At 40.8% G+C, this 27,707-nt stretch overlaps 1 protein-coding gene and 1 long non-coding RNA gene across 2 annotated transcripts in view; one reads left to right on the top strand and one right to left on the bottom strand.

Moving 5' to 3' along the window:
- Positions 1 to 27,707, top strand: part of LOC143724250 (NACHT, LRR and PYD domains-containing protein 3-like) — a 391,005-nt gene that overhangs the window by 150,525 nt on the left and 212,773 nt on the right. The gene's annotated exons all lie outside the window — the stretch shown is intronic.
- Positions 13,626 to 14,634, bottom strand: LOC143724265 (uncharacterized). Its single transcript, XR_013197304.1, has 2 exons — positions 14,497 to 14,634; positions 13,626 to 14,416 (listed from the first exon to the last, which is right to left on the bottom strand). It is a non-coding gene; the product is annotated as an uncharacterized LOC143724265 (long non-coding RNA).

Below are 27,707 nucleotides of genomic sequence, written 5' to 3'. Positions count from 1 at the left end.
CTAAACTATTTTTATTCTAAAAGGTCAAAAGGTACCCATCGTTTGTTGAACTGAATATTAATACCTATCGTTTGTTGAACTCAATATTAATACCCATCGTTTGTTGAACTGAATATTAACACAGGAACTCACACAGGGTGTTTTTGTATCGAAGAGTTTGAAACTTAAATCGATCTCTATGCACAGAGATCTGTGTAGGTGTATATGTTTGTTCTCTGTGCTAGTGCTAAATCTCCACTTTTACAAAGGTACATTGTGGAGAACGGCAGTGCGCACGGTTTGCCAAGACAGTATAATCTGCACGAGACATCATATGCTCGCTGCTTGTGTGAATCATCAGTTTTGACTGTAAAAAGATTTAATTTGATCGGATGTCACGTAGCCTATAAGGCATTTTACCTGCTAGAAATACATACTAAGTTTTAATGTTATTTTAATGTGGAGTAGACTAGGGGTGCGCCGATCCGATACTCAGTATCGGTATTGCTCCGATACTACCAATATTTGCCGGATCGGGTATCGACCAGACGAGACCATCCAAATCCGATTCCGATATTGTACGCATGTTATTGTTATACAACACAAAAGGCACAAAAACATTATAAAGCACCATAATGTTCCAAGTTTTCTGAAGCCATTAGCCTACATATAGTTTAATGTGAGGTACAGATTTAAGTCGTTAAACTCAAGTTCACCTAAGTGCTTCCCTCCGCGCGGCTGTCAGTCATTCTCCATTCAGTGTCAAACAGCGCGTCGCGCTCGGGTACGACAGTCATGAAACTCTCTCCAAGATGAGTCAGTGTTCCTATTATTATACTGTAGATCTGTAGATAAAGGTCTATGGTTTGCATAAAAGGACTTTAACTTGCTGGAGTTTCACATGTTACTTTCTACCGGGTGTCTGTCAGATCACAACACTGGAGAAGAGAGCGATATAATTGTTCTTCACGCACACATTGACTGAAATGCAAAACTGTTAAAAGGCTCAAACTGATGAATAAATAAAGAAAAATATGTATATCTTACTTTTGTGCTTCGAACTTTTCAATGCGAAGCGCTGCGCGCCGTGACTCCAGGTTGCTTCAAACACATCATTCTTCGCTCGGGATGTGCATAAGTGTTTTGTGCCGCTCTGAATTGGAGCCTTTCATATTACAATACTTTTGCACAATGGCAGTTTATTGATAGCCTTAGTTGTTCTGTCCAATCTATCATATGTTGCTGCTTCATCAAAAAGTTGCGCTTAAAATTTTAAAAGAAATGTCTTTTAATTATATAGTATATATTTTGTCTGTATATTGTTTTACAAAGTAAGGAAAATAAAGTTTTTTAAGCTTTGATGCCTTTAACAAAAGAATAATCACAGTCTCTTCCCCGCAGTGAGGCATATAGATACAGTTTATTAGGTAATTTGGCACCGTTTTTTAAATTATTATTTTTGTATTGGATCGGATCGGTACTCGGTATCGGCCAATACTGAGTCCCAGGTATCGGAATCGGAGGCAAAAAAGGCGGATCGTGCCACCCCTAACTGGTGGAAGAGACTCAATTAAATAATGCAGCATATGTGTTAGCATGTGTATTAGAAACATGTGATATTGAATGATTAATGTTGGTTTAGTATTCAGCCAAATGATGGTTTAGTTTTATTTAAAGGAGGAACAGAGGAAGCAGCTCAGATGAGTCTGTCTGCAGAAATCTTCAGTTTAAGGCCTACTAATATAATAATGCCTGGATTGAACTCGTAGATTACCATTAAAATGTTTCTTATCATAAATGTGATTGTCAAGTATAGCACATACATGTATCATATGATATAATGTCTACAATGTGAAAATTGCATGTTAAGGAAATGTATATATACTTGTTCTCTTTCATTGTATGCAGAGCCGGTCCGAGCCTTTTGGGGGCCCTAAGCAGAATTTGATTTGGGGGCCCCCTCCCACTACGCGAAGTCACCTGTGCTTGATGATTATTGACACAAATGTCACGCAATAATGATACATTATAAATGAATACGGTGAGGTTATGTATTAATACAAAATAAATACTTAATAAAAAAATAGATACCTACTTAAATAAAAAAGTTTTAACTTTTACTTTACACTTTTACTAACTCTTTGAAACTTCTTAAAACAAACTCTCTCAAAACATATAAAATAAATTATTTGCTAAAATAATGACAAAACTGAGAAATCAGAAACATAATAAGAGCAAGGGTTCAACAATGACAATTATTGTTGAAAACTGTAAAAATATTATTATTTCTCAACTGTCTCAATACAGTGTAACTGTCCTCAAACCCTTTTTTATTATTATTATTGTAACAGACTTTGTTGGATTGTACATGACAGAATCCAACAAAGTCTGTTACTATAATACCGGTAATGATGTACTGGCGCTCGTTGTATGTGTGTATGCAATCTATTTTTCCCCTCGGGGCTTGCCGTAGATAGGAATGGGTCGTGCGCACTTGGTACTGGAGTGTCGCGGGTTTTTGGAATTAGTGATCTGATGATGTATGGTATAATAAAGTGGAGAAGAGTTCAAACTGCTATGTTTATTATTTATTCATACTGCTACCCTTACACCTAGAAGGTTAAGTTCCCCTGCGGCTATTTTCTCCAACTTAAACCGATACCGTGACTATGCGCAGTTGCGCACGAATTGTCTATGCACTCGCGAGGTGTCTAGATTATGCGCATGACTTAAACGCTGGCAGACACAGCAGCAATTGTTGGCAGGTATATTGATCTTGAAATCAGAATTTTCTTGTCTTGAATTATTCATTCATTCATTCATTCATATTCATTCATTAATTTATGTCACTTGTTTAAGTCATCTAAAAAATAATAAAATTAAACTCGATTGGGGGGCCCCCTGGTGGCCAGGGGGCCCCAAGCAGCCGCTTACTTCGCTTATGCCTCGGGCCGGCCCTGATTGTATGCATAGAATATATTTGTTGGTTTGTTAGTGTTTTATTTTATATTAAGTTAGTGTCTCTTCTCTACAGACCAACTAAACATTTTCACTAGTTAGCAGCATTTTGTACCTTTCACTTGATCTGGTCTAGATTGTCCAATGCATTTTGTTTAGAAATTATAATCTTCTCTTTCACCACATTTATATTCACATCTAAATAAAATATATAGTTGAGAGCAATTGTTTTTGTTTGAAAAGTTCACTTGCCAGTTGTAAGTATTATTAAGTGAAGTTCACAGTGTAATTTGGGGAGGAGTGAGCCCATCTAATGTTTAAAGGGATGGTAAAACACATTTTTTCGAAGGCTTGATTGTGTTTGTGGGGTGCACTGTAACGTGTTCATGCTTCGTTTTTAAAAAATTGCATTATTTTTCAAATTTAAAATTTGCATTTTATTTTTTTCATTATTCTACACTGCTCTGCCCCTCCTTGTAAAAACGGTCTGATGGTTTCCTGGTTCTATGAAGCCAGGCCCTCAAAACTACGCAATGGGCTCAGACTGGTTAGCTGGCCCAGTGTGTTGTGATTCGCTAACCGCCTAGTGCACGTTTTCCGAAAAAAGATCACGCCTCTTGCCTCTACCGGTACTTTGTGCTTTGGTGTATTATAAACAATGGCGTAAATAAAACCAGTGAAGATGATCGAGCAGAACCTGTTCAAGAACGGCTGTTAAACGATGTTTCAGAAAGGTTTGTTTTTTGTTGTTCTCTAATTAATTTTTAGATACGCTGTTATTTAATTGTACTAATTATTATAGAATAAAAAAAAAGCTTCACAAACAAGAATTTCTTATAATCGTTCTTACAAAATATACTAGTCCTCAAAGGGATTTTTTTGAGTAAAGACTGCGTATCTATAGTGATCGACTGTATGCCACCATTACTATTTGTATTTTTAGAACGATTATTAGACAAATATCTGTCGACAGAACTAACCCAAAACGAACACATGCCTGTAGATAAACAAGCAGTGGCTCAGTGGTTCAAGTAGGTTGTCTACAAACCGAAGGGTTGGTGGTTCGATCCCCGGTTCCACCTGACCAAGTGTTGAGGTGTCCCTGAGCAAGACACCTAACCCCAGCTGCTCCTGACGAGCTGGATGGCGCCTTGCATGGCTGACACCGCCGTCGGTGTATGTTGTGTTTTACCACCCCTTTAAATGACCAGCGGAAGCATATAAGTAGCGCTCAGCTTGCTCTGGCATCAGCTGTTCTGGCACTGCGCCGCCACACTTCACCCACAGCATCTTCAGCTCGACGTGCTGGTTCCACCGTTCTCCTCCACACGTCTACAGAAACCCAGAAGTAAAACACTCTTTTTAAATTCACTGTAATGGGGGCCGATTCCCCCTTTTCCTCTTGGCTTTTTACAGAGCTATAAAATAGCGCTACAGCTCTCATTCAGCTATATCCAGATCTCAAACTTACCACCAGAAGATATTAATTCTGCCACATGGAAACTGAACGATTTCATGTCGATTAAAGGGGTGGTTAATTGCAATTTCACTTTTGTCATTTTAAATAGTGTGTAATGTTGCTGTTGGTGCATGAACAGTGTCTGCAAAGATGCTGCGCATTTTACGGAAGAAAGCTTCCAGAATCTCCACAAATTTAATTCCCGGATTCAACAAGAAACTGTTACTAAATCAGTTCCAACTTTAAAACGATACTTGTTTACTAACGTAACCTCGGTTCTCTCTAGAGAGGGAACGAGTATTGCGTAAGTGTAGCTTACGCTACGGGAAAGACTCATCTTCTTGAGATATTGAAGCCAAAAAATTATCCTTAATTTTGTATTCATTGTCAACGCAGTGCAGCAGCTAGCAGACCTAGAGCAGGCCATCTCGCGTGCTCATTGGCTGCCCTGCTGGCAACTTCTGCAGCCTACCAGTGAGCCCGGCGTGACGTCACACCCAATGAAGGGCGCCCGCACCTTCATAGCGTCACAGCCCGCCAGAATGGGCATGGCTTAGCGTCTAAAAGTAGGGGCTGTAGGCTGACTTCCCTGGTTTTTCGTCGACTGAAGCAAAGTCGCTCGTGGCGCTAGCACGGCCGGTTACGCAATACTCGTTCCCTCTCTAGAGAGAACCGAGGTTACGTTAGTAACAGAGTATCGTTCTCTTACGAGAGGTTCTCTCGTATTGTTAAGTTTAGCTTACGCTACGGGAACACTTTTTTACGCCGTGCGCGCCAAGCATCCACCATGAGACCCCGAACTTTCAGGGGAACCCCATAAGTGGAAAAAATAAGGTGTCCAGCCACGCTGGCCATCACTGGTACATAAGCTCACATAGGGAATACAGAGCAGCGCGCCGGTCTGTGTAGGCACATGGCACATACCCTACTAGTGCAGCTCAACCAGGAGAGCTGAGTCATGTGAGAGTGATCTGAGCAGCAAGATCTGGGCAGAATACACCTCTCCTTCAAACTGACAAAAGTTTAGCCTGCAAGGCAGGAACTTCTAGGTTATAAAACCTGACAAAGGTAGACGGAGAGCTCCAGCCCGCCGCTACACATGTCATGGATAGAAATACCACTGGACCAAGCCCCGTGGAATGAGCCCTGATGCCCAAAGGGCATTGCAGACCTTTTGACGCGTAAGCAGCTGCTATAGCGTCCACTATCCATCTGGACAGGCTCTCTTTCGAGGAGGCGAGACCCTTGGTGCGCCCACCAAACGAAACAAAAAGCTGTTCTGAACGCCTGAAGGAGGCGGAGCGCGTAATGTAAATTCTCAGCGCCCTGACAGGGCAGAGGAGATTCACCTCACTTTCGCTGTCAGATGCTGGCAGAGCTGACAGCAAAATAACTTGCGCTCTGAATGGAGTGCCCATGACTTTAGAACATAGCCATGTCTAGGTCTGAGGATGACTTTAGAGTCATTCGGCCCAAACTCAAGAAATTTCGCGCTGACAGAGCACATGCAGGTCCCCCACACGTTTCACTGACGACAGTGCAGTCAGAAAGACGGTTTTCAGTGATGGATATTTCAACCCCACGGAGTCTAGTGGTTCAAATGGAAAGGCTTTCAGGGCCTCGAGGACCAATGAAAGATCCCACATAGGAACCGACGGGGGGCGCGGCGGGTTCATCCTTCTAGCTCCTCTAAGGAAGCGGATGACCAACTCATGCCTTCCCAGTGACTGGCCGTGCGTCGATTCTGCAAACGCTGCCACGTATACTTTGAGCGTGGATGGGGACCTCCCCTTATCCAACAGCTCTTGTAGGAAGGTGAGCAGATGCGCCACCCCGCATGTCCGTTGGTCCAGACCTCTGTCGGTGCACCATCCGGAGAACACCGACCATTTATACACGTGGAGCCTTCTCATTGAAGGAGCTCTAGACTGCGTGATCGTGTTCATCACTCCTTCTGGCAGGGCAACGAGGACCCGTTGATCAACCATGCGTGCAGAGACCAGCGCTCTGGACGGGGATGCCAGATCGCGCCGCGAGCCTGAGAGAGGAGATCTGCCCTCACCGGAATCGGCAACGGAGCTGTAAGTGACAGCCGTGCTAGTTCCGGGAACCAAATCTGATTCTCCCAACGTGGGGCTATGTGGAGCACCGAGTGGTGCGTTTCCCTGATTCTCTTGATCACCTGTGGTAACAGAGAGACCGGAGGAAAGCATATAGCGGGAGGCTGGGCCAAACCGGGTCGTCTGCTTCGCCCTGGCCGCCCGATGGGTCGTCTGCTTCGCCCTGGCCGCCCGATGGGTCGTCTGCTTCGCCCTGGCCGCCCGATGGGTCGTCTGCTTCGCCCTGGCCGCCCGATGGACTGTCTGCTTCGCCCTGGCCGCCCGATGGACTCTCTGTTTTGCTCTGGCCGCCGGCTAAGCCGTCACCCCTGGTTCCTGTTTCCCTTCATGGACCTGGCCCACCATCCCTCCCCCTGGTCCTCCACCGTTCCACCTCCCTCTTGGACTCGGGTTTTGTTCTGTGTGGTGTCTTGGAGCGTCTGGTACCCGCTCCGTAGAGGGGGGGTTATGTCAGTGTCTGGTTTATGTTCCCTGGGTTTTCACTAAAGGTTTCTTTCCCTGATTGTCACCCTTATCATGAACTGCATTTCCCATAACCCTTTGCCTGAACTCATCACTGATCATTGCACACAGCTGTTCCCACTCACATTGTTTGCACCTGTCTATGTATACCCTGTCTGTGTTAGTTCATGTTACGGAGTCATTGTTGTATGTCACGCTACACTTCTGAGGTCTGTTACTAGTCTGTTTCTTGTTTATTTTGTGTATTTGTTTTTGGACTGATTAAAATGGATTTCGACACTTGCATGAATGACTACGATTCTGATTACTTGGATTTTGACCTTTGCATGGATGACAACGAATTGGATTGCCCTGATTACCATGTTGCTGCATTTGCATCCACCCATTTCTCCGCTAGTGATCGTGACAATATACTAATTTTTTGAGATAGGAATTTTGGGTTTTCATGAGCTGTATGCCAAAATCATCAGTATTAAAACAATAAAAGACCTGAAATATTTCAGTTGGTGTGCAATGAATCTAAAATATATGAAAGTTTAATTTTTATCATTACATTATGGAAAATAATGAACTATCACAATATGCTAATTTTTTGAGAAGGACCTGTATTCTATTACACAATCTTTACTAATTTTACTGGGTTATGTATAAATGTGATGTAAACATAATTGTATAAGTATACATTTATATATATGTATATATTTATATAATTGAATTATGCATGCACCATGTTAGTTTTATGCTTTATTCGGTTTGCACAATAGTTGCATGTACTGTATTAGTTGAATGCTTTATTCAATTAGTACTATATTGTTGCATGTACCATATTAGTTTTTTTACTATATTCAGTTTGTACCATATTTTTGCAAATTCTTTGTAAGTTTTATACTATATTCAGTTTGTATATTGTTGCAATAGGTATTCAGATGATGATGGTGAGGACTCATATGCATCAGCTACTACATCCACTTTCAGTGGGTTTAGTGAAGAAGGCAGAAGGAGAAGCAGAGGAAGAGGGCAAAGCAGAGGAAGAGGAAACAAGAGGAAGAGGGCAACACAGAGGAAGAGGAAACAGAGGAAGAGGGGCTGTTTCTTCGGGTACCACAGAGGCAAGATGGCACAGCTCAGATGAACCCGACATCCTGCGACCTGAAGTTGTGTTTCGACCAGCTCGAACTCCTGGCCCTCAGCTTCTGACTATAGAGTCGTATAGCGCTCTGGAACTGTTTCGGCAGTTCTTTTCTTCATCAGTGTGTCAAACAATCATTCGCAACTCAAATGCTTACGCAGCTGAGCACCAAGACACAACCAGGAAGCCATGGCAGGACATGTCCCTGAAGGATCTATACTCATACCTGTCAGTGGTCATCTACATGGGTCTGGTAAAAGTACCACAAATTTCAAATTACTGGAGTGGGTCCAGGCTTTACAAATTAGGCTTTCCTGCCACTGTCGTGTCTGGCAGGAAATTTCAGGCCATTTCAGGAGCACTGCATCTCAGCGATCCTAAGATGGATGCTGAGAATGCAAAAATGAAGGGGACTCCGGCCTATGATCGCCTGGGTAAATTGAAGCCAGTATACCAGGAGATAAGAGATGCTTGCAAGACCTATTTTCACCCTCATCAACACATCGCAGTAGATGAGAGGATGGTGGCATCCAAAGCAAGGATTGGGCTGAAACAGTACCAAAAAGAGAAGCCAACGAAGTGGGGGTACAAACTTTTCGTTTTAGCTGATTCAGCCCATGGATACACATGGGATTTTTTTATTTATGAAGGCAAATCCCCTGAAGGCCAAAATGGACAAAGTAAGGGGCTGAGTTATGAATCCGTGATGGCACTAGTGGATGAGAGGATGCTGGGAACTGGCTACAAGCTGTTTGTAGACAATTTCTACACCAGCCCATCGCTTTTCAGAGACCTCCTCAAGAAGGGCATCTGGGCCTTTGGGACCATTCGAAGCAACCGGGTGGGCTTCCCAAAAACTCTGGAAAACAAGTTGCCCAGAAATGCTCCACGCGGGAGTATGCGGTGGATTTGTGAAGACCGACTCCTCTTTCTCGAATGGAAGGACACCAGGGAGGTGCTCATGTGCTCCTCCTTCCATTCAGCAGGAGGAGATCACACAGTACGGAGGAGGGTGAAGACGAGAGCTGGAGGATGGACAGAACTCCTAATCCTACTGTACCTATACCTATTGCAGTGCATGACTATAACAAGTGAGTCGAATTTATTCAGTGGCGTTGTGTACAAAAATTGTACAAATTAGTTAATTTTATTTACTTTGTTACATTTGTATTTAGATTTGAAATATATTCTATTATTTCCACACAGGTACATGGGAGGAGTTGATCTCTCTGATGCCCTTTTTGGGTATTACAAAATACTCAGAAAGACCAGGAAGTGGTACCGCTCGATTTTTTACCACTTCATCGACATTGCAGTGGTAAATGCCTTCCTCCTGCACCAGCAGTTGGCTGCTGCTCATAATCAAAGAGGAAGAACACAGCGGGAATTCCGTGAGGATTTGGTAATGGAGCTTGCAGACTGGATCCTCCTGAGCCTGCTCCTCCTGCTCCTCCAGCATCTCACTTGACAGGAGAACCCTCAGGCCATGTCTGCCACCGGCCAATGTACATCACTAATAAAAGTGATGACCCCAGGAGAAGATGCCAAGTGTGCCATCGCAAAACGCTTGTGTTCTGTCAGGGATGTGGATCATACTTGTGTTTCCAAGCAACACGGGATTGCTTCAATTACTGGCATGATGGAAATAGTTTGTAGTTTTCAGAAGTTGTGAAAATTTGAATAAAGTTGTAAATAGTTTGTAAATAGTTAAAAAATTGGAAATAGTTTGATATTTATATTTCCAGTATTTTTATTTCATTATTCTTTTATTTTATTATTTACTAAGTCTTATTCAAGTTTCAGTTGCAATTTGTATAGTAAAGTGAAAATATTTGTGAAAAGTTTGGATAAAAGTTTTAAAAAATCTCTCTCTATGTTTGTGCTGTGGTGTCAGATGTTCAAGCAACTAAGTGACCTTTGGGAATCACCAATGAACAGGGGTGTCACCTAGTGGCGATTTGTGGTGTGCCAACTAAAAGTCTTGCAGAAACCTCATTTTTTAAAATATCAAGCTGAAAATTTAAACAACTCATTTAGACTTGCAGGTTTTACTTTTTAGCATTTTTAGGCTAAAAACTATATTTATTAATATTTAATATAAAAATAATATTACAGCAAATTTTCATAACAATAAACTCAAACTTTAACTTTTAGAAACATTAATATTTTTTAATTACTCCACTTCAACAATAATCTTCCATGTGTCTTCTTTCAAAAAAGACCAACCTTATGTCTGTACTCCAAAGCATTCATGAATTAAAGCTGTTTAAGTTTGTATATTGTAATATCATGTCTATGCCCAAATATGGCGGTGACAGTTAAGGGGTAAAAAAAAAAACACACAGGAAGACATGTTATATTTTACCCCATAAACACAATCATACAAAGAAAAAATCATCAAGGCTCTCTCACGGGCCGAACACCACGAGCTTCACCTCTGCATCGCCGCTTCCACGCAGGGGACGCTGATTACATCATCAGGGTTTCTGCAACACTTCAGCGGCGCCGCACTGCCCGTACTCGCGCCTGAGAAGTCACCCTGTCATTGCCGTATACACTGTACTTGAGTCCAATCGTTCAGCCAATTTCAGCGAGCTACTTCTATTGAAGCGTCCGCGCGGGCTCCAATCATCGGTTCAAATCAGTACAAAGAATCCCAATGAACTTAATCCACCAATAGGCTCTCGTATTATCGTCTGACTCGCACACTGAATGGTAAGACTGCATTAAGCAATACCTTGATCAATTGACCCTTCGCTAAGCCACGCCCAAAATCCGCTACTGGCCAATCGTGTCTTAGCAACCGTAACTAGGCGCGGGAGGTCTGGCAAGCTTTTGAGCGAGGGAAACATGCCGAAGCGTTGCGCGTATGGATTGTGCAAATCTGATACCCGGTATCCTAAAAGTTTGGACGGGGAGTGGAATTTTTTTCCTTCACGAAAATCTAAGAGCCAAGGGGCGAAATGATGTGCATAACATATAATGATTAACATAAACACCTATTGCTTGGAAATAATGACGGTCCTTTGTTCATAATGCATATATTTTAACGTAAAATAAGACGATTAAAGACAAGACGGAGGCTTACTGACATACTTTAAAATATATTTCAGCATTTTGTTAAATCGACGGCCCACTAACGTTACCCCTGACTGAGTAACTTTAACCCAATCCGATCGCGGCTCTCCCGGTGTTAGTGTTATTCCACAAGATTTATGGATAAGCTGTTTGATTTATAATTATTAGATTATTTTCACATTTCACTTACCCTGCTGTGCACGAACATAGCTGTTCCTCAATTTGTGCGTTTTCCATTTGAATGGTCAGCGTATGAGGCGCTGCTGCTTGCGCTGGGACTATAGGCTTTAGCTTCAATTTTTATGAAATTATTCTCTAATCGGTTGCATATTATGTCGTGGATATATCCCTCGAATGCATACTGCAGTCCCTTATGTCTTGCTTAATAATTATCTCATTGGGAATGTCTGACACCGGTGCATACACACTGTAATAGACGTGCCAGACGCGAAAGCTTGACAGGCGTAGCAACAGTAACTAGGGAGGGCGGGGCTTAGCGAAGGGTCAATTGTAGTGTGTGTCGTTATGTTGCACACACAGAAGAGGCTGCATTTTCTGGTGGCACATATACGTTTTATTTTTGTCACATGCTGTAATCTGCAAATTCAACAAAGACAACAATAAATTAGTTTTTGTTTCAAAGTGTTGAAGTAGCTGTCAGTGTGACTTCATGTCAAAAAGTGAAACGCCCTTTCAATTAGTGATGGCAATTTCAAAACACTCTTGATGAAGCTATGAAACCTTTACGAATCTTTTGTTCCGGATCAATGGTTCGGACCGTGTATCAAACTGCCAGAGTCACGTGAGTTCAGTAAACGAGGCTTCATTACGTCATAACTGTTTCGAAACACTTCGAAATTTCAATGGTTCACCGCTGGGGGCGATGATCTCTGTCAACCCTTGATCATGAGGAGTCACAGAACAAATGAACAAGTGTCTCAGGGTTTTACCTGATCTCTGATCAGTTTTATACATTTGTAGACGTTTTAATTAGACATTAGAATAATTAAAATTAATAATGGTAGTTAATAGTCTTTTATTGGCCTGTTTAGCTGAGCCATTCATAGAACAAACAAAACATACCCTGACAATTGATAAAAGAACATATATACTTGATAATCTTATTAGATGATTATATCATTGCATTTAAAAGATTTTACTTAAAAAGAATTAGCAATTTGTAAAAGTTGTTTTATGCATATTTGGGCCGGGTGTTCGTTGCATTTACACTGTTCTGGCCACTAGGGGTCACCGTGAAGACTGTGTCGGGTTGTTCGAAGCTTCGACACAATACAGCACATTTGCTTCAACAGTTTTCAGTCAGTGTTGCCAGATGTACGATAATTATCGTATTTGTACGATAATTTTGACCTCTGTACGATGTATGATCAATAATGAAAAAAATCCCATAATGTACGATAATTTCAGAGTTTTCAGAGTAGTTAATATATTATAATTAATATTGATTATAGTCACTCTTACAGCACGATCAAATCCTTGTTGGCCAAACAAAATGAATGTCCACTTAATCCTTAATATTAGGCCACTTTTACGACAGAAATGCTACAGCCACTGTAATTCTTGAACAAGAACATTTAGACATTCAGAGATGAAGTTTTACATGTGTAAATAACAGCGCAACAAAAAGCCGTCAGACTTTAAATGCTTTCCCAAATGCGCGTTATTGGAAACCCAAACAGCGCGAAGACTGAGTTTGTGTAGAGCTTCATCTGATGTGGATGGAGCCACTCGGAGACGCGGTGTCCTGCACGCGTGTAAATGTTTAAAGCGTTGGACTCGACCCACAGCGCATAGCCTATATTTATTTAACCCCTTTAACCCCGAAGTGTACACCCCCCGCGGAAAAAAATCATAATCAAATTACTAAGCAACCACTGAATGGAACAACACAATAGGTATCATTTGAGGAGTTTTTGGGGCCCTTGAGATGACATGCACTGACATTTGTGCTTATTTCAGCAACTTGCAACATACCACTGGCCAACATGTAATTCTGCTGTATTCAGCACAAACTCTGCTACAATAATATGTGAGCAAAATGGATGTACATGTTTGCATTTTATAGAAAAATAAATATTATGCGTGTTAGTAAGTTTTGAGAAAAAAATTGTCACCGTAATAAGGCCATATAACACACACTGAATTATTGTCCACAAGACTTTTGAGTTACCATTCTTGTAGGCTAGAATTTTTACTACAAAATTATGTGAAAATTATTCTGACCACTCTTTCACGAACAACAATATAACGATTTAAATTTTGTAAGTCAGTTTTTGTGTCAGCACTGCTGTATGCGTGGGAGTGTTGATGGCCATGAATATTAATGTGATTCACACCAAGGGAGACAAAAGACACTCCCCCAATGTCTAATGCCCAATCAAGGTGCTGTGAGGCAGCCTGAACAAAGAATGAGAGGAGATTCAAAGGTTTTAATCTGTTTTATTGTTAAAACTTCATGCTGAAGTGTACACAGAAAAGTCCACAGTGTATCGATTCGATGAGTCTGCAAGAACAAACAACTTGTAACCTCACCTGGTTGGCTTGGCTTTCATGTACGGTGTCACACCTGTGTGTGCTTTGCATGCCACCATTCTTTCATCCACAGCTAAGTTTCTTTCAGGATGATAGATGGCTTTACAAGCATGACGAATCGTGTCCATGAGAGGTTTGACCCTGAAAAGACGGTCATGTTCAGCTGTGCCCCTCTTTGTCATTCTCCTGATCTGCATCTGGGCGACTCATGTGCTCATTCCATGAAACGGTGCGGTATCTGTCCCTAGACGTAACTGTAGCTGGAGAGGGTACGGAGAAAACACTGCTTTGCCGCCAGTAGTCCCTGATGGAGCTCACCTTCACCATGGCCATGTAAAACAACAGCCCAATGTAGCGGTACATCTCACTGATGTTGACATCTGTCCATTTATATTTGCAGCCCTTTGCAGTTGCCTTGGCACTCTGAGCATTGGGGTTGTGGCACAGAGTTGACACGTCACTTTCTGAAAAAAATAGTTTGAATAGACTCATGGGCGAATGCGAGTCTACAGAGCTCAGTTGCGGTCCAGCTTCCCGTGTGGGCAGGAATCGCAGTGTCTGTGGAAACATGTCAACATCAGTCTCTGTTTTCCATGACAGAGTGACTGCCTGTTGCTCGCCTGCTTGTTTGCCTTGGCTCTCTTCAGAACTGGTGCTTGGACATGTTCATTGTCACATCTGTTATAAAAAAACAACAGTTTTTTTTATTTCACACAAGAATGGGTACTTGTATATTATGACGATGTAAACACAATTACATTTCATCAGTAAAATATTACGTCTGTGCAGTTACTCAGTATGATCCTCGATCGCACTGAGAACTGAACGACACCTGCGTGTCCCTCTGCGAGGTGCTGGAGAAGGAGAGCGCGATGCAGCCACATTCCTAAAAAAAACAAGAAGAACTGTTAGCATACATTATCCAAATAAACTGATGGACAATTAATGGGTATGGATGCACAATATATGTATAAATCTGTTGATGGGCCATGGGACGGAGAAATATCTATTGATGGGCCGTTCACGAACGACACATCACTACATTTCAAACATTTACACCTGTATTCACAAACATCTGTGCATAAGGTAGTAAGCATGATAAATGGTGTCATAGACTAAGCAAAACTGAACATTTATATATAAAAATACAGTATATTGTATTTAGACAGCATCACATATTTTCAGACCTGCCAACCTTGTAATTTTTTTTTGAGTAGAATCATTTGGGGGGGGGGGGGGTCACATTTTTTGAGACAATGCAAGACACACACAAACACATGCCTATCTTCATAATTCTAGTTTTGACTTCTAAAGTTTTAAATTTAGCTAGCAATTTAGCTATTGCAGTGAAAGTCCAAAAATTCAATATACTGCTCAAAACCATTTTTTATTCATGATTAATATTGCATTGCATAAAAAAAGCATGTAATGTGTGCTGGTCAACAACTAGTCTAAAATAAAAAATAAAAATAGAAAACAGTAAAAAATAAATAAATAAATAGATGTGTACATTTAAGATAGACTACTTAATTTATTATTCCAATATCCAAATATGATACTAAATCACACAGAAAAAATGACTTTTATTTGTGACGTGCTGTCTTTGCATTTGAACATTGCACATTTTAAACAGGACACGCATTAGCTGAATAAACTAGGGGTGGGGGAAAAAATCGATTCTTAGATGCATCGCGATGCGGACGTGGACGATTCTGAATGGATTCACAAATGTCAAAAATCGATTTTCAAATAATTTTTTTTTTATTTTTTTTTAGATATGTAGCCTATTTATAATGACGTAATATTGACGGAACGCAAAAGACGGAACTCTGAAGCGCGGAAGTGCAGTGCCCGGACCGTCTGTCTGTGGCGTGCGTACATAACAGAGACGCGATGGCTGAGTGCGAAATCCAAACACCCTCCTCGTTAAAAGCTGACGTGTGGAAATATTTTGGCTTCTATGAAGTTGAAGGGGGAAAGGAGCTGGACAAGAGCCACACTAGTTGTAAGCTTTGTAGAATAAAACTAAAATATTTCGGCAACACGACAAATATGAGAAGCCATATGACACGTTTCCACCCAGAGGAGGAAAAACACTCGGCTGTACCAGAGCAGTGTCTCTCTATGGCTCTGGGCTGTACCGGTGTTCAGACGATTTCTGCTGCCTTGTCGAAAAATGCTACCCAAACGCGAATCGATCACAGATAATCGTGAGCTTAGAATTATATGGTTCTATCTCCACCGAAAGATAGAACATTTTGGTCGAAATTGAGTTTTTGACATAATCTTATCCATTAGGTGTTTATTAATGCCTGTGTGGTGTTATTTTTGTAAAAAAAATATTTTGTTAGTAGTTATTAATAAAATAAAAAGGTTCCATCTCACAAAACAGCAGGGATTTAAAAACTTTGATGCTCAATATCTCAGAACTACCCTAAACGGAGATAGAACTGTATAATTCTAAGCTCACGTAATATTGATTCATTCTCTATTGTTTCCATAATGGTGTAAATCTCACAATATTATGACATTGTTATTTCATTTTATGTGTATGGGGGGCATATTTTGATATTTTAAATGAACTAGCAATTATCACAGTTGATATAACAAGTAAAAATTATATTATTATATGAAATAAAATTATAATAAAATTCGAAGTTAAGAGTACAGTATAATGTACTGTTTTTATTTTTAAATCGGGTGTGAAAAGTAAAAATTATCATCAAATATTCATCTTTGACCTGTCAAAGTTTCCTACAAGTCTCCACAGCAAGGATGCATAGATTTATGGGCGTGGTAAGCAGAAGAAAAATGAGTCTGCACATGTGCATAACCAGTAAGTAGCACATCTCAATGGGTAGCATGAATCGTCAGAACACCTGTCGTTGTTATATTATTAATTTACTACAAGTATGCTCATGCTGCTAGTTCAAGCACACATTTATTTTCCTGTTGGTTCTTTGCAATTTTAATCAAATATATTGTACTTTAATTCTTTATGGGTCATTGCTTTGTACTTTTAAAGCAAAGTATTTATATTCACACACACAAAAAGATTCAGATAATCGATAATCGCTTTAGAATCGAATCGCAGGCCTCTGAATCGTAATCGAATCGAATCGTGAGGTGCCTCGAGATTCCCACCCCTAGAATAAACGTTAACCAATACAAACATATTTCTAGAAAATAGTTGACAATAGACAGGAGTCCTGTCACATGACCAATAATAGCAAAACAAATCACTTATTCTAAAAAGAATGATGATATAAGTTTAGATGAATCCGAAATATGGTGCTGTGTTAACAGTACAACGTCTATCTTTTAACGAATTTTAAAAACACGGATGGATAATACAAAATGCTTTCAGTCATTTTGACAGAAAAAAACACAACCAAAACAAAATTTAAACTTAGCCCGTCAATTTACAATTATCTTCTCTCTCTGTGTGTGCGGTCTGTGTTTGTGAGAGAGAGCTCGCGCAGCACTGATACAACCGTACTTTTTAATCCATAAGTAACTAATGCGCTAGTTTTCATACAAAATAATTATGTAACATAATTAGGTACTTTAGTTATTATTAACACAATAACGTAACACATGCAGACTATGTTTCTCAACACTGAGAATGAATAAACGCCTTTTTCTCCAGGTTTATCAGTAATCCACAAATCACAGAACTTTCATAATCACTAAGCCACAGCGATTTACTTTTATTTAGATTTATTGTTCATCAATACTTAAGCATTTGTGACCAGTCACGGAAACTAGGGACACAAGTCGGTTCTGGGGCATTTTGAGTTATTCATAGATTCTGAAAGTGTAATCTCCAAGCTTTCCAACGATGTGTAACATGTGGAAATCTGATAATATTTGGAGAAGTTGTGGCCATTTTAAAGTAGGCACTTAAAAAAGCTCAAAGAGGAGAAAACGAGCTCTAAAGATTGTGCAGTTCTCACCTGTCTCTGCTGCTGGGGGTGACAATAGGGCTCATTTACATCTCATTTAGATAAGCCATACCCCCTGTAAAGCTCCTCCATGTGCTTTACAGCTTTTTTTACACTTCGAATGAGTGCACTTCTGCCGCACTAGGCGAAAAACAATTGTGCTGCCCCTCTATTTGCAACGTACCAGCAACAACACACAAAGACCAATATGCCATATAGCCTGCATATAACGCAAAACCAGCAACAACACACAAAGTCCAATATGCCATATACATATAACGCAAAACCAGCAACAACACACAAAGTCCAATATGCCATATACATATAACGCAAAACCAGCAACAACACACAAAGACCAATAAGCCATAGGCCTACATATAACGCAAATAGTACGCAACGCTCGTGTGCCCAAAATGTCAACAATATTAAAGTTTATGCAGGAGGCAAATACCTGCTGGCATTTTTCTTTAAGCAGTCATTTCTGGAATTCTCCAAATAATCACATTTCACCTCCTCAAATTACTGTTGCAAATCTCTTTACACCACTTTCTTATGTGCGTATACACACACAAATGAAATGTCCGCAAGCACATTATATCATCAGCAGGTTCAGCATCTTAAATAACGACTAAAGAGCAAATGAAGCTTAACTTACATTTCAGAAACACGCACGGCAGGCCTTCATCGCAGCAAAGGTCTTAACTGCATCCTCTATTTCGATTCTCCGTCACATATGAAACAGCCAGCCACCGCTGTCAGCGAGCCGAGCCGCCGTATTCAAGCACTGAGGGCGAGCGCGCTGCGCCCATACCTCCGGTTCAGTTTCCCGAGCCCACGAAGTGCGGCGAAAACATTTTCGGTGTAACTGCCACGGTTCAGCTCGTCTGCGACAATCTTTGCGGCATCCATCTTCATTGAATTTTGATATCAGAGAGAGCCGGCCAGAGCACAGCATAATAAGTAGCCATGTGGTTGACTTGGAGGGCGGGGGCAAAAGCGCCGGGTTATTCAGTATGGAAATACACACAGACAATGACACGCCACGCCCCTACTGCATGCTAGAATCTCCGAAAACAAGCCGATTTCAACCTCAAAATGTAAGCTTTTAAATATACCAATACTGCTATCTCAAACATGGAGAGGCTTCTTCGTGATTTCAATTAACAGATTCTCCAAAAAATTTAAAATCACCAATTTTGAAAAAAAACTCTTCTTTCTCATTTTGCTCGAAAGTTGTGCTGCCGACTTGTGTCCCTGGTTTCTGTGACGGGTCACATTTTATAATTTGCATGGCTGAATGATGTTTTCCTCTAATCTGAGTGACCATGAATGACGGAGTATTTTAAAATAATCCACGATCACTCCCGCGTGATCATTGAATCCAGATTAAGTTAACTAAAAACAATATTTCAGCTTTCCACATCCCCCCCCAGGCCGTTCCCCTTCAGGAGTCAGAAGTGCTGTGACTACTGTCCTGTCCTCGCTGATGAACTCAGTCAGACGGCGGCCTTGGGAGTGGAAGAGGATCAAGCGGGATTCTTTATTGCTGTCGATTTTCAGTCTCTTTTTCATGATAGGCCTTACGCATCTGTCAATCATCCCCGCTTGCTATTTGGGGAATGAACCCAGCGCTATGATTGGTCGAACTCCGCTTCTTTTGCTGTAGCTTGATTTGAGGACTGCGCGTGCACAGAAGCGTCACCAGGTTTTTGCGTAGTTTAGAGTGACAAATCGTACCACCGCAATTTGAGGTCAAAATGCGTATCCTCTACGCAAAATGCGTACAGGTTGGCATGTCTGTATTTTACTGGAGGCTGAAATATATTTGCACTAAATCCCATTATATAACCCAAGCAGATATTCGTAAACAAGATACATTGCGCATAAGGCAGTATTTACGCATGATAAATAGTGTCATAGGCTAACAAGATGCATAAGGCAGTCTTTTAGCATGATAATCAGTGTCATAAGCCAATCAAAACAGAGTGAAACATATTTAATACAAATATGTTTAGAGAGTAATATCACATTGAAAAAGTTTACACTTGAGCATACACGAATGTTAGGGATATAAGGCAATCTTTCCTGTAAGATGTCAAAAACTAGCCAAAACTAAGCAAAATATAGTCTGAAAATTCATATGAGTTCTATATTATCAGAAAAAGAATTATATAACACTAAACAACTTACTCCGAACTTGTATCCTCGGCATGATCAATTCGCTCTTCAAAATGCAGCCGTTCGTTGTCCGAGTTGCAATCTTCCTCTGAGGAAAAGGTGAATTCTTCCTCGCTGTCCAGAATCATCTGAAGGGTCTCTTTACCGGAGTAGCGCGCCATCCTCAAAACGCCATGAACTATCAGTGAATCTGATGAAGAAACTTCGTGTTTCATGGCATTGATCGGGGGCGTGTGCGATGCATGTAGATCACCTAAACTATTTACCATGTCAGGGCTCCACATAAGCAATGGCGCGATGGCCCGGGGCCAGTATAAGAGTATGTCGGGCTAGTTGATTGGCCAGTCACTGGCCATCAGCAAAACAAACAGCAAACGTCATACACAGTGGCACGAAGAGTGTCAATATTACTTCAGGTTATTTATAACGTGTTAAAATTTATAATGGTTATTTATAATCAGGTTATTTATAACGTGTTAAAATGTCAAAGAACTACGAGGCTGATACGAGAAAGAGGACATTCCTAGTAGGGCTGGGCGGTATATTTTGTACAATATATCGATTACTTTTTAAACGATATGGAAGAGGCCATACCGTTTATATCGATACAGTAACAGTTAGTTTGATACGAGCACATCTGAAAAATAGCGGAGGACGCAGTGTGAGCTCCTGCAGTGAAAGAACATAGTACAATTTGTCCTAAACATGACACAAGCTTATATTAAGCGCTTCAAAATAACTGGTAAGATAAGACGTTAGTTAACAAGTTTAAAGCAGCTTGCATTGTCAGATACTCTGATACTGTTGCTGACTGACAGATTTAATACTTGCGCTGTTTAATGCGTTTGAGACGTGGTGCTTTCCTCAGTGCTTAACTTACATTTCAGAGGTATATTCTCCATCTGTAAATGTTAGAAAGTCAAACAAATATGTCAATTTCACTGTCAGGAGAGGACGAGCTTGTGCAAGTGAATCTCCGCTAATATTCAAGCTTCCGTTAATGACCGCCGCCGCGCGCCAAACAGACTAGCACAATAGAAGAGTAGCGCAATAATAATTCTGACTAAAATAAACATATTGCTAAAATATTTGTTGTAGGAGACAATAAATGTGCCATATGTGGAATTTTAAATCTTCAAGTATGTTTTTATGAAAGTGACCATTATAATGGGTTAATCAAATGCAAGCTAATATAATTAGTTTGTGCTTTTGTTTTTATTTTCATTTTTAGTTTAGCCTTTAGTCATTTTAAAAACAAAAGCATTATTTTTGTTTTTAGATTGTAATGTTACAATGTTAAAATGTAATGTGATTTAACCACCTTTTTGCACGTAATATATTGCATAGGCTACATTACATACCCTATATTTGTTTATCCTTCAATATCAACATTGTTTGGATATCATTAAGCAGGATGTGAAATAACTTTTTTTTTAAATAAATACAGATTGTCTTTATCCAAATAGAAACGTAGAAAGTATGCTACCGAGATATATATCGTATATCGCCAATTAACCAAAAAATACCGAGATGTGATTTTTTTGGCCATATCGCCCAGCCCTGATTCCTAGTGTCATGGAAAACACAGTACACCTGGGTGGAGGAAGGCGGTGAGGGCATGTACTGTTTCGTTTGCCGGAAATGTCCAACCAAAGCCGACTGAGCCGTTATGCAAAATGCATAATTCGTGTTCGCTTCAGTCTTGTTATAGAATCAGATTCAGCGCGTTCTTCATTTCAGATCTTCATATCAGATCGTGTGGCTGGTGCGAGGCTAAATAGAGCCACGAGCGCACTCCCATATACGGATAAAAAGAGCAAATAAAATATAAGATAAGGTGAGAAAATGGGTAAATAAGATCTGTATTGCACTGTCTGTGTGTTTTCGTGTATCAATCCCGAGTGTCTGATAGGTGTAAACAGTGAGAGATCGTGTGGCTGCTGGCTGGCGCCGCTTAATAGAGCTACGAGCGCACTCCCATATACGGATAAAAAGAGCGAATAAAACATAAGATCAGATGAGAAATAGGTCAATAAGATCAGCATTGCACTGTCTGTGGTTTAGTCTTGTGTATTAAAACAGTGAGAGATTTTGAGGCAGGCGCAAGCCTCACGAGACTGGGGCTCAGGATTTAAAAAAAAGCAGGTAGAGTATTTGTAAGTCAGGCGAAAAGCGTTTGGTTAATGGTGAATATTGACCTATTGTGCGTACCGTTCTGGCTCCCGCTGGCTTCAGGGGATATGCGCTGCATTTGGTTTAAAAACATATATTACATATTGTGTTAGTTCGAGTGGCAGGCGCATATATCTGTGACTGGTCGAGTGGCAGGCGCATATAATGCAGTGGCAGGCGCATATATTTGTGACTGGTCGAGTGGCAGGCGCATATATCTGTGACTGGTCGAGTGGCAGGCGCATATATCCGTGACTGGTCGAGTGGCAGGCGTATATAGCCGTGACTGGTCGAGTGGCAGGCGCATATAATGCAGTGGCAGGCGCATATATCTGTGACTGGTCGAGTGGCAGGCGCATATATCCGTGACTGGTCGAGTGGCAGGCGCATATAATGCAGTGGCAGGCGCATATATCTGTGACTAGTCGAGTGGCAGGCGCATATAATGCAGTGGCAGGCGCATATATCTGTGACTGGTCGAGTGGCAGGCGCATATAATGCAGTGGCAGGCGCATATATCTGTGACTAGTCGAGTGGCAGGCGCATATAATGCAGTGGCAGGCGCATATATCTGTGACTAGTCGAGTGGCAGGCGCATATAATGCAGTGGCAGGCGCATATATCAGTGACTGGTCGAGTGGCAGGCGCATATAATGCAGTGGCAGGCGCATATATCCGTGACTGGTCGAGTGGCAGGCGCATATAATGCAGTGGCAGGCGCATATATCTGTGACTGGTCGAGTGGCAGGCGCATATAATGCAGTGGCAGGCGCATATATCTGTGACTGGTCGAGTGGCAGGCGCATATAATGCAGTGGCAGGCGCATATATCTGTGACTGGTCGAGTGGCAGGCGCATATATCCGTGACTGGTCGAGTGGCAGCTCCCCCTGCCACGCAAAGATTTTACCCCCTCTCAGGATATTTCAACAATTCACTTTTTTCCCAAAACAAAAGGTATATCCAACTATATGAATTGGAATCACTGAATCCAACGGATTTGACTCAGTTGCATAGTTCATGAATCAAATGACTCAATAAATCAGAGTTCAGGAATCAAATGTTCAGTTCAAAGAATCGTGTGATTCTCTTTCGACCAGTTCGAGTTTAAAAATTAAAGTATCTCCTTTTCAAAGGTAAAAATCAAATAAAATCGAAAATGTATTGTTTTTCGCATCCAAAAACAAGGAAAATCAGAACTGTCCTACCATTCGATGGTTTCAAAGCACAGATCACAGTGGAAACGGTCCGAGGGCAGCTAGCTCGCCATTTGTGCACATATAACCATGTCGTTCAACCGGATGATTCCCCTCCAGGAGATTATATTCGGCACAATGCAGGAATTCTCACAGGAATCGCGTTCACATGGATAGAAACATCAAACACACACAAAAAACAGCCTTGCAAAAGACAAGGCAATGCAACAATTAATATCTGATTCAAGAATTTTTTGCAACAGTCATATACATATCTGAAATAACACATCAACTTAACTTCTCGACATTTATTAAATTATCGACTTATATAAATCAATCGCTGTCATTTTATGACACTATCAGCCTTTCTTTTCCCCTTTATTTCACATGTGGTAGCTTTAGCCCACGTGCTATTCAATTCAGCTCACGCATTACACTCAAACTCAGCTCTTGCTAAATCACTTCAGAGATTTTGGCATGTCTTTTATATGAAACAGATTAATGTCTGGATTTTCACTCACCAGCGATATAAAATCACTATTACATAAAAGAAAGATCATTCACATCGATTCACTCCGAAATCCGTTTCATCTATTCTCCTCCGCTCTTCTCTTCTTTCTTCGACGACAACTTTTCAAACAATGTATATAAAGTCCAACTTTCCAGATGCACTCAGTTTTATACAAGATCAATATTAGCGCCTGGAGTTTGTGCAGAAATCCTCCGCGCTGCTGTTTCGTCTAATCCGCTCTCCTCTCACTCTCTCCTCTGCTGAACACAGCGCCCGCGCGACCTGTGGGCGGCGTCCTCAATGCGCTGCTACTATTGGCTCACAGAGGTGTCAGTCACTACAGCACGATGTGTGATTGGATACGTGTCTTTTCCATCTAGAACAACTCTTTTTCTTTCTTTTTCTTTTAACCCTTTACTGGTAACCAATGTTATCCGGGTTACAATTAGTAGTCCCAATGGGGGGTTTATCGAAGCCGAGTCGAAGCTTCTGCCTTGAGCCCCTCCATTGCGGACAGCAAGCCAAATAAGCTTAACTTTATTATCTTAAAGATTATATGGGGAAAAGGAACTTGTGAAGGCTACAATAGCAGATGCAGAGAGATTCTAATGCCTAAAAAAGGTTAGTTGTAGATTCTAATCATAAAAGCGTATGTAATGTGGATGCGACTTACTCCATTGAGTGCTAAACTTTATTGCTTTAATGAAAACAATAACAGTCCAGCAACTACTAGTCTGTGAACATTCCTTATACAACAGCGCCCTCTTGTGTCCTGTGGATCTTATCATATCATTACAGCGTATGAGTGATCTTCAGATCTGTTTAAGAAACCATGCTGGTCTAATAAATAAAGACAGAAAATCACCCAAAATAAAATGTAAATTGTCATCATTTACTCGTCCTCATGTCATTCCAGACATGTATGACTTTCTTCTGTGGAAACACTAGAGAAGATATTTTGAGAAATATCTCAGTTTCTCTCTGATTGGTTGCCAACATTCTTCAAAATATCTTCTTTTATGTTCCACAGACGAAAGAAATGAAGAAAGAAAAATACAGGTTTAAATCTACATGAGGGTGAATCAATTATGACACTGTATATTTTTGGTTGAACTATTTCTTAAAGGCTTTTAACACTTTTGTTTTAGCAACTTCAAAATAATTTGAAAACAAAATTAAATTATACCATCTAAATTATATTAGAAATGATAGAAATCCATAAGCATTAGAGTTTGCCTCGTGAAATCTATTTAACAACTCTTAAGAAAGTAAGAGTAAATCATTGTATTTGGAAATAACTCTTATTACTGGCTGATTTGGATGGGCAGTCAGTGAGTCACTGTTTACTCTGTTTTAAATGTTTAAAATCTGCTTATTGTACTTTTATAGACTATTTTTAGACTTGTGTTCTGTGTGGATCTAGTGATAATGTGAACCTCAGACCCGGCTTTACCTTCACTGAAGCTCATATCAGGGTCACAGCGGTTAAAGACTCCATGTGTGTCAGAGAAGACAGCTGTCTATACCCTCACCAGTCAGCACTTACACTGCAGTGCACACTACAAAGTGTTCAACACCAGTTAGATGATGTGTAAACGCATGAATAAATCATTTATAAAGCTTTCTGCATCCTCTAATCTAAAGTGTAAACTACTCATCACTTGTGAATGAGTTACACATCATTTGAAGAACTTTATCACCTGTTACAAATGATATATGTATACAAGTATACAAGTATATTTATAACACGTTCTGCATCCCCTAATCTAAAGTGTAAACTATTCATCACTTGTAAATGTGTTACACATCATTTACAGATCTTCATTTTACATGTTATGTGTGTGAGGTGAGTGTAGAAACCTCATGATTGTATTAGTGTGTTCAGTGTGAGACTTCTTGTGGCGAATCCAACTCATTTCGAGATATTTCATCACTTTATTCAAACCTGAACTTTAAAGTGTTCAAAAATAAATCAACACTGTCACCATTTAATCACTTATTCATTTAATTTGTATATTGTTTCCCAAGGGATAACTCTTTACCATAAATAAAACTTATCATAAACTGATCATAAATGTAGTCCATTATTTTTATTCCAAGTCTTCAGAAGTTGTACGATAACAGATATTTATTCTGTAATATAATCATTATACATTAATAATCGTACCTATCCGCCGTCTCATCCATTTGAACTTTCAAAATTGGCGTTTCAATACAGTTCAATACAGGTTTGCGGTGTATAAAGAAAGTTAGATGACAGTGTTTCAACTAAAACTGTGTCGTTCTTTTAGGGCATCTTTCTGGTCTGTCTATTATTCGTCCCGCACCAATACTGTGTGTTTTAGGCGTCTGTCTTTTAGGTTTGATCTCCAAAAGAGGCACAACTACAACAATGTGTTGTCATGTTTGTCTCAATAATTTGTTCTTCTTTTAGGAAGACATAAGGTAAAACGTTTTTTTTACCTCATCAGCAGAATAACAAAATTGTTTAACTTTTTTTTTTTCGATATACAATTGACTGGCCTGAAGCTCTGAATGGTGCAGGCTGATGGGTCTTTCACTGATTGGTAGCAATTTATAAATAAAATGTATATAAATTATAATTTATAATGTACCAACTTATAATGTATTATAAACATTTGTCAACTATTATAAAGCATTGCAATAAGCCTACTTAAAATGAATGTTGTTCACTTTTACTTGTTTAAAGGCTACTTTAAAGGCTGTTGTCCATTACGATACTGTCAGGATACAGGCAAGGAGACAGAGGTAAGTGAATCCAAACACAGCTTTATTGAACGTGACACAAGTGCATAGGTGAGTATTCTCAGAGTTCAGGTGCAGATGCGGTGAGGGTCTCTACGTTCGGGGCAGATAACTGGTGCGCATGTCCTCTTCAGGTTAATTGGATGTCAAGCGGTCACAGATCTTTCATACTTGTCTTTTCTCTTTCAGGTGTCTTCGTGGATGAGACAACTCGGCGTGAACACAGGGACTCAGGAAGATACAGGATTTTAGGGAACAGGGATCCAGACAGGGAATGCAGGAAACAAGGACTCGGATAGGATGTCTGAAGACAGTGGAACAGGAATGCAGAGGTTAGTAATTCACAGGTGAGTATACGTTACTTGGTTGGAGACAACGAGGAGATTTGGTAGACAGCAGGAAATGGTCTGTTCCTGTTGGAGGCTTGACGGTGAATGAAGCTGTGGTGAGTGTTTTTATTCAGAGGCTTATTGATTGTGAACAGGTGCAGGTGATTAGTATTCTGGGGAGAGTGATCGTTGTGTGGTGAAGGATGGGGTGTCTGATTGGTTCCTGACAGTACCCCCCCCCCTCCAGAGTCCGCGCCAGCGGACCTTGGACCCCGACGTCGTGGTGGTCTACCTCTGGGCCGTGGTGCAGGTTTGTCAGGATATTGAGCGTGAAATTCTCGGAGCAGATTGGGATCAAGGACGTCGTTCCGGGCTCCCCAACATCTTTCCTCAGGTCCATACCCCTCCCAATCTATCAGATATTCAATCCGAACACCTCGACGTCGGGAGTCCAATATTTCCTTTATCAAATAGATGGGTTCTGGTTCAATAGGCGGTATCGGGGGGTTATCCTCAGGGATCGGTTCCGTGGCTGAGTTGGGTACAGGTGGGTGGTGAGGTTTCAGGAGGGAGACGTGAAACGTGGGATGGATTCGATGTTCTGGAGGTAGGCAGAGTTGGTAGGTGACTGGGTTTACTTGTCTTACGATGGGGAAAGGTCCGATGTATCTGGGGTTGAGTTTGTGGCAAGGTTGACGTAGACGGATGTCTTTAGTGGAGAGCCAGACTAACTGTCCGGCTTGATACTCAGGAGTTTGACGGCGGTGAGCATCTGCAAAATGCCGTTGGCGATTCACTGCTTGCTGAAGGTGATGATGGGCTTGATTCCACACTCCTTCGCTCTCTTGAAACCACTTGTTTACTGCTGGTACTT

The sequence above is a fragment of the Siphateles boraxobius genome, unplaced genomic scaffold (genome assembly GCF_051911475.1).
Source record: "Siphateles boraxobius isolate OS27281-9 unplaced genomic scaffold, OSU_SipBor_1 70, whole genome shotgun sequence".
Lineage (NCBI taxonomy): Eukaryota > Metazoa > Chordata > Actinopteri > Cypriniformes > Leuciscidae > Siphateles > Siphateles boraxobius.
Note: the sequence above shows the minus strand (reverse complement) of the source record. Positions and strands in the feature narration are given on the sequence as shown.